At 48.8% G+C, this 5,963-nt stretch overlaps 1 protein-coding gene across 3 annotated transcripts in view; it reads left to right on the top strand.

Annotated features, from left to right (window-relative positions):
- The window catches only part of GJC2 (gap junction protein gamma 2), a 59,471-nt gene that overhangs the window by 44,313 nt on the left and 9,195 nt on the right, over positions 1–5,963 (top strand). Inside the window, exon 1 of one of the 3 annotated variants that reach the window (XM_006030066.3) lies at positions 2,493–2,647. The exons of the other annotated variants lie outside the window; for them this stretch is intronic. The gene's annotated coding sequence lies outside the window, so the exon portion shown is untranslated. Of the gene's footprint in view, positions 1–2,492; positions 2,648–5,963 lie in introns of those variants that run through there. 3 annotated transcript variants of the gene reach the window in all.

Genomic DNA, 5,963 nt, shown 5'->3' with positions numbered 1-5,963 from the left:
GGATAACCTGGAGAGGGTCCAGAGAAGGGCCACTCGTATGGTTAAGGGCCTACAGACCAAGCCCTACGAGGAGAGACTAGAGAAACTGGATCTATTCAGCTTCCGCAAGAGAAGGTTGAGAGGCGACCTTGTGGCTGCCTATAAGTTCATTAGGGGGTCACAGAAGGGAATTGGTGAGGTTTTATTCACCAAGGCGCCCCCGGGGGTTACAAGAAATAATGGCCACAAGCTAGCAGAGAGCAGATTTAGACTGGACATTAGGAAGAACTTCTTCACAGTTAGAGTGGTCAAGGTCTGGAACGGGCGCCCAAGGGAGGGGGGCTCTCCCCTACCCTGGGGGTCTTCAAGAGGAGGTTGGATATGCATCTAGCTGGGGTCAGCTGAACCCAGCGCTCTTTCCTGCCTATGCAGGGGGTCGGACTCGATGATCTGTTGAGGTCCCTTCCGACCCTAGCATCTATGAATCTATGAATCTATTCCCCCAGTTCTCTAGGCATGACCGAAAGTCCCTCCTCATCTCCAACCTACATGTCCTCTGCTGCAGTTTGAAGCTGTTGCTCCTAGTCCTGTCCCCTAAAGCCACAGAGAACAGTCAGTCTCTTGCAGGAAGTGGCATTTGATTATTTGAATCCTTGCTGTTCGGTATGGAGAATAACACCCCACCGACACTTCCAGAGGGATAGTCATGGAAGTGTAGGGGAAGCTGTGTTGCAGCAATGGGATGTCCTAGCTCCTTTGACCCATTTCATCACTGCCCCTTGTTATCCCAGCTAGCAGGGGCATCACTGTCCTGACTGGTGACATGCAGCATTCATCTACTCACAAGCCACGGGGTCCTGTTGCCTAGCCACATCCTTTGGGAGGGCAGGACATCTCTTCTGTAGCCTTGCTGCCTTGGGCTGTGCTCCTTTTAGAATTTATTAGTGAAGCAGGGTTGGCCTGGTAAGTCCTGGCAGTACTGTACCTAGCCTCCTGGCTGTCCCAGATGAACTTTTAGTATCGACCCCCCGCTCTTCACCAGAGATAATGAATGGTGAGTTCAATAATCCCCGTGTACGGTTTTTAACTTTAATGAGACCTCCTGGGTGAAATGTCCCATGCCAGAAACACGGGCCACTAAAGGAGAATCCGTGTTAGCAGTGGGGAGGGGATTACAGCCAAGCAAATCGAATAGCAGCTAGAAGGGAGCAGTGCTGGGTGTACCCTTGAGCCAGTACATTGCATTATCAGGACGATTGCATGAGACCTTTTGCCAGCTCCTTGAGCTGTTCCAAATGGTGCGGTTGCTTTCATGAACATCTGGCTGAGATTCCCAAAGAATGGGAATTAAGCATCCAGAGCATCCTTAGGATGCTTTGCAAAATCCCAGTCTCGATGTACATGATATGTTTATTCTGGTCACTAGAAGATGGGAAATCCAGATAAACCACACGTGAGGGTTTTCTATCTCCCTTTCCATCAGGAATCGCATCCTCCAGAGTCCTTCCCTCTGCTCAGCATTTCTCTGTTTCTTTTTTCGAAGACGCTCACCCTTGCAGCTTCCTTCCTCCCTCCCTCCCCTTCTGGAGGCGCTCTGCCTTGGCTCTCCGTTGATTCTTAGCTGTAACCTTAAAGACCAAATCCTGATCCCGTTGAGTAAAACTAAAACTCCCGCCAAGCACAGCATGGAAACGATTTGGCCCTCGGATGGTCAGCGGGGTGGATTTCAGCGCTTTATTTCTGCTCGTGCTCAACTTTGTTTAACTTTTTAGATTTCTTTCTTTTTTTTTTTTCTTCTAAGGAACGAGCCAAAGATCCAGGCATAGTTTTGAGAGTCTCTCGTAATCTTTTGCATCACCCATCTTAAATACAGAAAGCTCTGCCTTTCCCGGGATCTCAACCCGCATGAGCTTTTCGAGGAGTGCATTGCCTGTTTCAAAGAGAGCCCAGCTCGTTAGTGCGGCGCAGAAAGATCTGAAATCGCCTTTTCTCATTAGAGTGTCTGGGTTTTTTTCGCCTCAACTCTCTGCACATGGATCTTTTGCCAATATGCGCTTTCCCATATGGTCCTTATTAGTCAGGCTTTCTAACTTGCAGATCTGTTGCCGGCGCCACGAGTTGATGCTGCTAACTCGTTGCCAATGGGCTAAAGAGAAATACAGCGTTAAGGCTGTATCCCTAGGAAAGTGCATGTGTTCACGTGTGCATTGTGCGTGCACGTGTGTGAACGTTTGTATTCCAGCTTATGCTGGGCTTCTCCACCTCCCCAGCTCAGAGCACCTGGTGAGGGGCGATGCTGGAATTCGTGCCTGAATACTTCATCCAGACCTTGCTGGAAAAAATAAAAAGGGAAGGAGGGAGGAGTTCAAATGGAAAGCAACTCCAAGCTGCTTTCCTGACACATCCAGGCAGGCTCTTTGGGGGGTGAGTGGGGATCTGTCATAGAGGCGGAGTCTGGCAGGATGTTTAAATCGTTCCCACTACCGCTCTTTCCAAACTGGAGGGGCATGGCTTTGGCAAGACAGCGGTGCTTTTCTTCCTATTTTTTTGCTCTGAGGAAAGGAAAAAAAAAGAGTTTGATTTCAGGAAACTTTTTCTGAGCGCCGGGTTGGTGAGAGAGAGCCCTGTGGAGAGCACACGATGTCTCCGTGAGCCGTTTTCCCCTCCTGTGAGTAGAAATTTCTCTTCCCTTTAACCAACAGTTGAATGTGCTTGTGTATAAGGACAGAGAAAGAGGAGGAGAAATCAGGAGCCCTCTGTGGCTCACATCGACTTTTGTCTTCTTTTGCTTCTTTCTGGCTCATGCTGACTTTTGTCTTACTTGGCTTCTTTTTGGGATCTGGTTTCAAAGTCCCAGGAGCTCCAAATCCTCATTTCTGCTGTTACAACCACAGGGGAGTCAGCCAGAGACTGAGTCACTGAGGGGAGGATTTGGTACTCTTGCGGATTCGCTCGTACAGCCGCAAAGTAGCCCCTCACCCTTCCCGAATGCCACGCCGATCCCCTTCCCCTGTGCAATCTGCTGCTCTGCTTTCTGCTCCCTGCCCTATCTGCTGCTATACCAGCCGTCCCCTCCCTGGCACACACGGAGGCTTGTCTCGTGCCGCTTGTGGGACACGTGCTGCAGTTCGGCCACCCCTATGCTACAGTAAAGGTCTCATCTGGAGAGGAGCCCCTAGGAAGGCTGCTATTGATTTTAATGGGGAGTAAAATCAAACTCGTAATCTGTGTGTAATTATGTAGGAATGAATGGGAGGTTACTTAGCACAGACTCAGCACGCTGAATAATCAGGAGATGGACAAGACAAAGCAAAGGGGGTCTCCAGTTCATAGATTTTGAAGGCCAGAGGGCATTCTGTTGTTGGATACCTAGGGCATCCAGTCCATCTACTGGCCGGTGCTTAATGGTTGCTTGCTAATATTTTTGTCCAGCACAGGTAGAGAATATATAGTCCCATAGGGAAGATGCATAGGTGGTTCTCTGGTACACGGGGGATTTGGACTGCTTGTTTTCTTGTTCGACAGCACGTGTCCCTGAGAGGTCCTTTGCGCTATGTTGTCAAGTGTTGTCCCGGGTGTTCGTTGCCCTGCATTGAAAGCTTGGCTTGGCTTCTGAGCACTTTGGAAATCTATAACGGGGGTATTTTTAAAAAAAAATTACAATGAAGGCTTTAGAGGTCTCCTGTTCTGTTTGACAAATATACAATGTCCCTGGCTAAACACTTGCCAAAAATGATAGTTAAAACCAAGAATTTAAGTTGGAGGGGGGAGAATATGTTGGGGGGGGGTGGGGGGGGAAGTCTTTCTTTCTGCTTTTTTGGGCTGGTGATATTACTTGCAGCGGCTTTGCCTAGAAAAGTGAGTGTACGCAGGGCATTAGGACATGCCCGTGAAGGTGTAGGACCATGCCTTGCAGAATAAGGATTGCCCTGAGGAGGTAAAGACATGACTGCGTGCCAATTCTGAGCATCTCGGTATATGTTCAAGTGCTGGCAGGAGGCTGTAAGTGCACCAGGCTCTGCTTTGGTGGATCAATAAATAACTTGCATTGCCTGTTAGAGGAATCAAACACCAGGACGAACTGATTAGGACCAGAAGCCCTCCTTCCTGAGCAAGAAACGATTCATTAAATGACCTGGCAATTCCCTTCCCGTAGCTCCATGTGATTTGTGAGCATTTAAGAAGCTTGTCCCTGACTTCCATAGGAATGGGATCGAGTCCTTAAATACTTGCATTGAAATCTAATACCCTGACCAAATCTTTCTGGGCGATGGGAAGCTCACCAGAACAACGCCTGCAAATGTTAGCCCCTTCGTCAAGACGATGCACGCGTGACGAGCAGCAGGATTGTTTTCTTGATGGTAAACCAGGCTGGATTGGAAGTCACAATCCCATTTCATGTATAGGATGGTTTGGATAGGCATAATCCTGCCTCAGGACTGGACTAGATGACCTCTGAGGGCCTCTCCGGCCCTGTGTCTGTGAATCTGTGCAATAGGAGGAGAGGCTCAACAACATCCACAGCCAACAATTTTGAAGCTGTCTGTACTTTTGCAATTGCAATTAACTGCAGATGCAACTAGTCACGTGGGGCCATCTGCATGCTGGTTTAGGAACTGCCGGACAGACAGACCCGTGTCCTGGCATTGCTGGATGCTCGGATGCTGAAGTTGGCAGTGATGGCACAGCTTTCCAGAGGGACGTTTTTCTGCAATCTCCCTCAGTCAGAGCTTGGCTGGCTGCCCTGATTTTATGTCTGCAAATACTTGCCCTCCGAAGTTTGCCCATAACTGACTGTGGGCACAACATTGGAGGCTTTAAAATGTAACTGTTACAGTTTTAAGAACAAGCAAGCAGCACGTACAGATATCCAGGGAAGAGGGCAGGGGGGGAGGTGCACTTCTTCTTAGTCTTGTTGCATTAGCAGTTTTCTCAGCCACGATTGCAAGGAGTCCAAAAAGTTCAATTAAAAGTTGGGGTTGAAGATCAAAGGTTGTGGGTGTTACTCTTCCTGTCCTGCCCTGGTCATGCTGTGCACAGCCATCGGTAAGGCCAGAGGTGACGAGTAACTTTCTTCACTGTCACAGGATAACGTGGTAGCACTTCCTTTTGCTGCTGCTTAATGACCCTGGGGGTTTTGTAGTTATTCCTGCTTAGCCTTTCTGAAACACCACGCGCAGCTCATTGCAGCATAAGCACGAAAGACCTGCCATTTACTGGGTCAGACTGTGGGTCCAACCTGCCCGGTCTCCCGTGTCACACGGTGGCAGGGCCGCGTCTACATGAGACACTTAATAAAGATATTGCGCAGTAGCACGTCACAGCACGGACAGTGCTAATATGCTGCTGCGCAGTATTACTAGGCTACTGCGCCGTAGCGTCACTAAAAAGGCGTTCGCCAGTGCTACTGCACAGTAACTGCGCATTTACTTAATACTTCATTAAGCAAGTATTAAATTAAATGCGCAGTAACTACTGCGCATTAATGATCGTGTAGACACAGCTAGGGAGCGGATGCTGAATGGGAGAGTAACCAGGGTTTTTTCCACAGTTTCTTTCCCACCTGTCGCCTCCAGCATTTAAGTCTAGGAAGTTCTGGTTCAGGGCCTGTGTCCCTCGTTCCCAGGCCCAATAGCTACCGATGCCCCTTTCCTCCAAGATTTATTCCAGTCCCTTTTTGAATCAGGCTAAACTGCCAGCTTCTGCTACATCTGGTGGCAACATTTGGAGTTGCACACTTGTCATCACGCGCGGTGTGAAAAAGAACTGCCTTTTGTTAGTTTTAAATCTACCCCCTACTGGTTTCATCTTAGGACCCCTTGCTCTTGCATTGTGTGAGAGAGGAAATAATAAACCCCTGTTTATTTTCTCTTCGCCATTTAGTATTTTGTAAAGCCTCATCATATCCCATCCTCCCCAAGCATCAAAATCAAAAAAGCAAGTCAAAATCAAACTGCCCCCCACCCCCCCCCCCCACCACCCCC

The sequence above is a fragment of the Alligator sinensis genome, unplaced genomic scaffold (genome assembly GCF_000455745.1).
Source record: "Alligator sinensis unplaced genomic scaffold, ASM45574v1 scaffold1398_1, whole genome shotgun sequence".
Taxonomy (NCBI): Eukaryota; Metazoa; Chordata; order Crocodylia; family Alligatoridae; genus Alligator; species Alligator sinensis.
This window is presented reverse-complemented; position numbering and strand designations above follow the sequence as displayed.